A 5,861-nucleotide genomic window follows, 5' to 3' on the forward strand; every position below is an offset into this window, starting at 1 on the left:
TTTGGTGTCCTGAGCCTCACTTTCACTAGTTTCCTGGGTAGCTTGAATCTCAATGATATCCATCTTAGAAAGCAGCTTATTTCTTTGTTTTTGGTTGCTACATTCTCCTCTTAAAAGGATTCTAGTTCCTGTTGCCTTTGTTGAAGTGCAACCCTTGTCACCACTTTTTGGGGTCTTCTTAGCTTTTCCTCTGACTTTCAACTTGCTTATGGAACTTAGTTCATGACTTTAAGCATTCCAATCCCTGTCCATTAATTCTGTAATTAAGGGATCATCCAAGTTGAAGTTGTCCATGTTGTCTCTGCAGTTTTCTCCTTGAGGCGTCAAAGTAGTGTGGGAGGTGCATCCCTGTATGGCAGCTCCCTGATAAGTTTTAGTGTTTGGAGTTCTTGTGTTGTCAATCTTTAAGTTCCCCTATTTTCCATGGCTCTGAATCTGTTCCGATTGATTGTCATTCTCCTGTTGATCTTTGTCCCCCTTTTCTGGCTCGTTAGCTATTGAACGTTCAGCTTCTTTAGAGGGAAGTGGTGCTTTGGTTCCTTCTGAATTTTGATCGGCAGTAGGACGGCCTACTGACACAGTCATCTTTTTACCTCTATCACGGGTTTGTTTTGTCTCAATTCCTGCAAATTATTGATGACTAGGGCTGATCTTATTATGGGGTGGGGGTTTAGGGGCATTACCTTTCAAAAAACAATCAGAATCCTTATGTCCCACATGCTTGCACAGAGAACAATATTCAGGTAGATATTCAAAAACAACTTTCTGTACTATGGTTACACCATTAATATGCAAGTCAAATTCTTCAATGATAGGTTTTAACAGGTCTATTTCCACACAAACTCTGGCATGTGATAGTTTAGACTTGTTAAGAGTTAAAGCATCAATTTATAAAGGTGAACCAACCTTGCTAGCAACAGAAAAAAGAGCTTCCTTACGAAATAAATGAGCAGGGAGTTCAGGAAAGCAAACCTAAATAGGAACGGCAGATGATTCTTGCGTCGGAGTAAATGTAGGCGTCCATTTGAAAATTCTCATTGGGAAATCTTGAAGAAACCAAATGCGCCGTAGCCACAAGCGGGAGTAGTCTGACTCGCTTGAAAGAGAGATAAGGGTGTGTTTGGAGTTGATCATGCTGACTGTAAACACGCCTCGAATGCCCAATTTAGCAATAAGTTGATGCATTTAACTGTAAGGGGGTGCTCCATGTGAGAATTTTCCAATAAGGGAAAATCGATAGGGCGCCGCGAGCTCCTCCGTCTCAGCATCTGCAAATGAAATAGTGGGTCGGCCTTGGTTAACAGACTTGATACCGAGTGGTTGGGGGTTATGATCAGCCAGAAAATATTTTTTGAGATCGGAGGGATGTTGATGGAGACTCTGATTTCCTGCCGAATTAGCAACAGCTTCAGCAAATGATTTAACAAGAGGAATTGATTTCTGCTGCTCAATTTGTTTCTGCATAATAGGGGACAATTTCTGAGTTGACTCGTCAGAGTTGGAACCGGACTCGTCCGAGTTGGCTACCAAGGTCTCCATAGGCGTCGAGGTTCTGTTGGTGGAAGCTGATCGGAGGGGCTGGTCGGCCATGGGAAGGCGAGTCCACCTGTGGTTCTCCGTCAGTGAGCGCTCGTCGAACGATGGAGAAAGGATGCGCAACAGGCGGCATTTGGGAATTTCGTGATCTACGCAATGGCTTGATGGAAGTTGTTGGGAGATGGCTCGTTTGACTCGCACGGAGGAGATGAGTCGATTGGTGGTGGTCCCTACCGGGAGGAGCTCCGGTGCCGGCGAATCGAAGACGGGAAGAATCCACGGTTAAGGAGAAAGCCCAACCTCTCTCATTAATGAAACCCAAAATTAATTTATGGGAAATGTTCGCCTCGTGATGGGGAGTCGAATGGTATGAGCTTCGGCAGGTGTCTCGTCGGGACCGCGCTAGAATTTGAGAAAGACGGTGGTGAGTCGAAAAAGGGGTGAAAATCGCGACCTTCGGCTGGCGATTGGCGGCGCGTCAGGGCCAAGTTCTGGGCACGCGCGGCACGGCTGGATAGATCGTCAGACGGCGTTTCTGGATCTATTGCGCATGGCCGAAAACGCGCCAGAGAAGTTCCGACGATGGCGCGGCAGCGAAGCCACGGCGGATACAGTGGCAGGTGTCGACGGCTAGGTGTAAGATCTCCCAGTCAGTCTCTCAGCTCCGTCTCTCAGCTCAGTCTCCCTCCTCCAACATTGTCCACTTTCCATAAAGGGACTTCTTCAATTTGCATATATGTACAAGTTCAATCATTAAGCCCTCTAGAGGTTCAATTTGCATATTATCACTGTTTGAATCATACATGGCTTTCCATTCTGTTACATCTTTGATTTTTTTTCTTTATTTCAAGTAAATCAAATTTGAAAAAAATATATTTTTAATCCTATGACTTAAGTTATTAACATTTTTCATCTCGTAACTTTTTTAATTTACACATTTAGTCCTTATTTTTTTTGACAAATTTAGTCCTGTCCTAATGAAACTGTTGATTGCTAAAATTGTCTGAATTTTGCCCAGATCTAGTAGATCCGACTGGAAGACTAAAAGTGAGTGTTTTTGAAAAGTTACAGACTAAATTGCAACTGTTTAAAGTTAAAGGATTAAAATATGAAATGGCTAAAGTTGGGGGACAAAATTTCCCTTCAACTCTTTAAAAGATATGGGTTATTTATATACACGATGTTGACGTATCTGATGGATGTATGTGTACTTTTTTAAAAAAATATAAATAGTTTGTGTAAATAAACTATAAATAAGAGGGTTTAGGTATAATTATTCCAATAAGTTATAATACAAAAAAAATTCATAGATATATAATATGTGTTTGAATTAAACTTATGTAATCAAACTGATTTAGGCCAAATATGCAAATCATCTACCCCACAGACAGTCCAATAATTAATTATCAAAAAGAAAAAAAATGCATTCAGGCAATCAGAATCAAATCTCCATTACTCATTCACAACCTAATAGTATTGACAACTCATCCAAACCCACGCCTTATCTTGAAATACCTTTGCAATCGTCGATCGGCCGCTAGATCCGGCAATTTCGTTCGGGGAAATCGTGGAAATGGTTGAAGCTGTTGCATCAGTGGCTCTTGAAACCCTTCGTGACCTGTTGATCGAGTAAGTGAAAGTTTTATCTGGGGTCGGCGATCAAGTTGACGATGTCCGTAGGCAGCTCAACACCGTGCACTGTTTCTTGAAGGATGCTAGTAAAAGACAAGATACGGACAACTCCGAAACAATCCGAAATTGGCTTAGTGAGCTTCGAGATCTGGCCACTGAGGCTGAGATTATATTGGAAAGGTATGCGGTTGAGGATTGGAATAGCCTGAGCCACGCCTTTCCCATTGGAGAGTCGGGCAGCAGAATTTTGCTCACTACCAGAAATCAAAACACTGCTTCCACAGGATACGTTCACAAGCTCAAGTGCTTGAGTGAAGACGAAGGATGGGAGCTACTTCAAAAGATAGCACTCCCAAACAACTATTCACAAGGTTTGCTTGTAAAATTTAATATTTTGTTTGATTGATTTTGAATCTTATTTCTCTGATTAGCTACAAAAAGATTAAGTAACAATGCTAATTAAAATGATTACTAATCATATATTTTTAACCATTAATTTGAACCTTCAAAAAGTTGAAATTCAACCACATTTGCGCAAATAATTAGTCAAAGGGACTAAATTAAGGCAAAGATAAAAATTAGTGAAAATCAAATCAAGAAATAAACTTAAAAGACTAGAGTGATTTTAAGTTCTAATTTAAGGGACTAAATGCCTGTTCTAATTTATCCTTTTACTAAAACAAAAATAAAGTTATGTGTAGTAAGATCACTATGACTAGAGGGTCATTCTAAACCAAATTTACAATCCAATCTTGAGTTCTTCATTAACATTTGTAATGATAAAAAGAGCAACTGAAAGTAACCAACATTTTGGACAGTGTGGTCTTATATATAAGCAAAAGACAAAAGTGTAACTCCCCTATTTTTGTTTTGTTTTAATTACTATATAATTTCATAAGGAATTGGATACAATATTTTAAATTAACAAATAACTAGCGCCCCTTTAATCTGCATGTAGAGCTACATATAATTGAAATAAAGCTGTTGGAAGAATTTGACAGGGAAATAGTAAAAAAATGTGGGTGTCTACCACTGCCCATTTCAGTTATTGGGGTAATTCTTCCCCAAGAAAATAACCAATTGCGTGGGAAAAAGTATGTAGAAATATTTATTTGTACCTTCAACATGGGAAAGATTTGGACAAAGACAAAAGAATAGTGTAAATACTGGATCTGAGTTACAGTTTGCTTCCTTACAATTTGAAGTCATGTTTTCTGTATTTGGGATGTTTTCGAGAGGATGAAGATATAGAAACAGAAAATCTATATTTACTATGGATGGCTGAAGGAATGATTTCTTTGGAAGATAGAGGAAGAGGAGAAAGTTTGCTAGATGTTACAGAACGCTATTTGTTTGAGCTGGCAAATAAATGTATGATTCAAGTGGAAATGGATGAATGTTCGATATATAGTAGGTACAAATCATGCCGGCTTCATGATTTGATACGAGATTTGTGTTTGCTGAAAGGAAAGGAAGAAGGATTTCTAAAGGTTGTAGATAGACAGACGAGAAAAGCTGACAAGTCTTCAATTTGCAAGACAAGTAGGTTGGCTATCCATTTGGACGAACTGGGTGATGGTCATATTTAGAATATTGGGAAAAATATAAAACGAAGATCTCTTTTTTTCCTTCGCAAACAATGGCAATACAGAGATTGGAACCACAGTGAAGGTCTTAATTTTGGTATTTTCAAATTTATGAAAATTTTAGTATTAGAAGGCTACCAATTTAAGAATGGGCAATTGCCAAAGGGGGTCGAAAAATTGATCCTGCTAAAGCTTTGAGTATCAAGGACAGTCTAGTGGAAGAGTTGCCAGTATCTGTATGCAAGCTACCTTATCTTCAGTCATTGAATCTACAAGTAGGTAAACAAATAAAATTGCCTAACTTCATACATAATATGAGGAGCTTGAGGCATCTATATTTGCCTCGTAGCAGCTCCACCATAGGAGGTGGAAATTTGAAATTGGATGGGTTGAATGAGTTGGAAACATTAATCGGGTTCGACAGTTCACAAGGTGATTTGACCAATCTTCTTAATATGCAGAAGCTTCGAGTATTGGACGGAATAATTTCTGATGAAGAAAGTCTATCAATGATTGTTGATCACATCTTAAATCATCAAGACCAATTTCGTGACATAAAACTTGATATTCAAGAAATGTGCAATGTGAATGAGGAAAAAAGATGGCTCAACTCTTTTTAGGAGGTTGTTGATGTGTCGTTCACTAAATGTCTTGGATATTCAATGACGTGTGAGCAAATTACCTGCCTATGAAGTTAAACTATATCAAAATGTGATAGAATTGAGCCTTTGGTATTCAAGAATTGAGGAAGACCCAATGAAAATTCTAGAGAAGCTTCCTGTGATACAAGAACTTTGCTTGTCTACCAATGCGTATGTGGGCAGAGAGATGGCTTGTGGGGCTTCTCGATTTCTTCAACTCAGAAAACTTATTCTGGAAGAGGTGCCTAATTTAGTTGAGTGGAAAGTTGAGAAAAGAGTAATGCCCAATCTCTCTTCTCTAGAGATTCGTCGCTGCAATAAATTGGAGATGGTTCCGGTTGGATTGAAATTCATCACAACTCTTAAAGAACTGCGAATTGCATCCATGCCAGAAGAATTCGAGGAAAGGGCACGAGTCGTGGTTGGTGAAGAAGGGGAGGATTATCGTAAAATCAAACACATACCA

The 5,861-nt window shown here is 39.2% G+C and overlaps 1 long non-coding RNA gene across 1 annotated transcript; it reads left to right on the plus strand.

Moving 5' to 3' along the window:
• LOC110012020 lies at positions 2,955-5,346 on the plus strand. Its single transcript, XR_002287164.1, has 2 exons — positions 2,955-3,539; positions 5,216-5,346. It is a non-coding gene; the product is annotated as an uncharacterized LOC110012020 (long non-coding RNA).

The sequence above is a fragment of the Sesamum indicum genome, linkage group LG5 (assembly GCF_000512975.1).
Source record: "Sesamum indicum cultivar Zhongzhi No. 13 linkage group LG5, S_indicum_v1.0, whole genome shotgun sequence".
NCBI lineage: Eukaryota > Viridiplantae > Streptophyta > Magnoliopsida > Lamiales > Pedaliaceae > Sesamum > Sesamum indicum.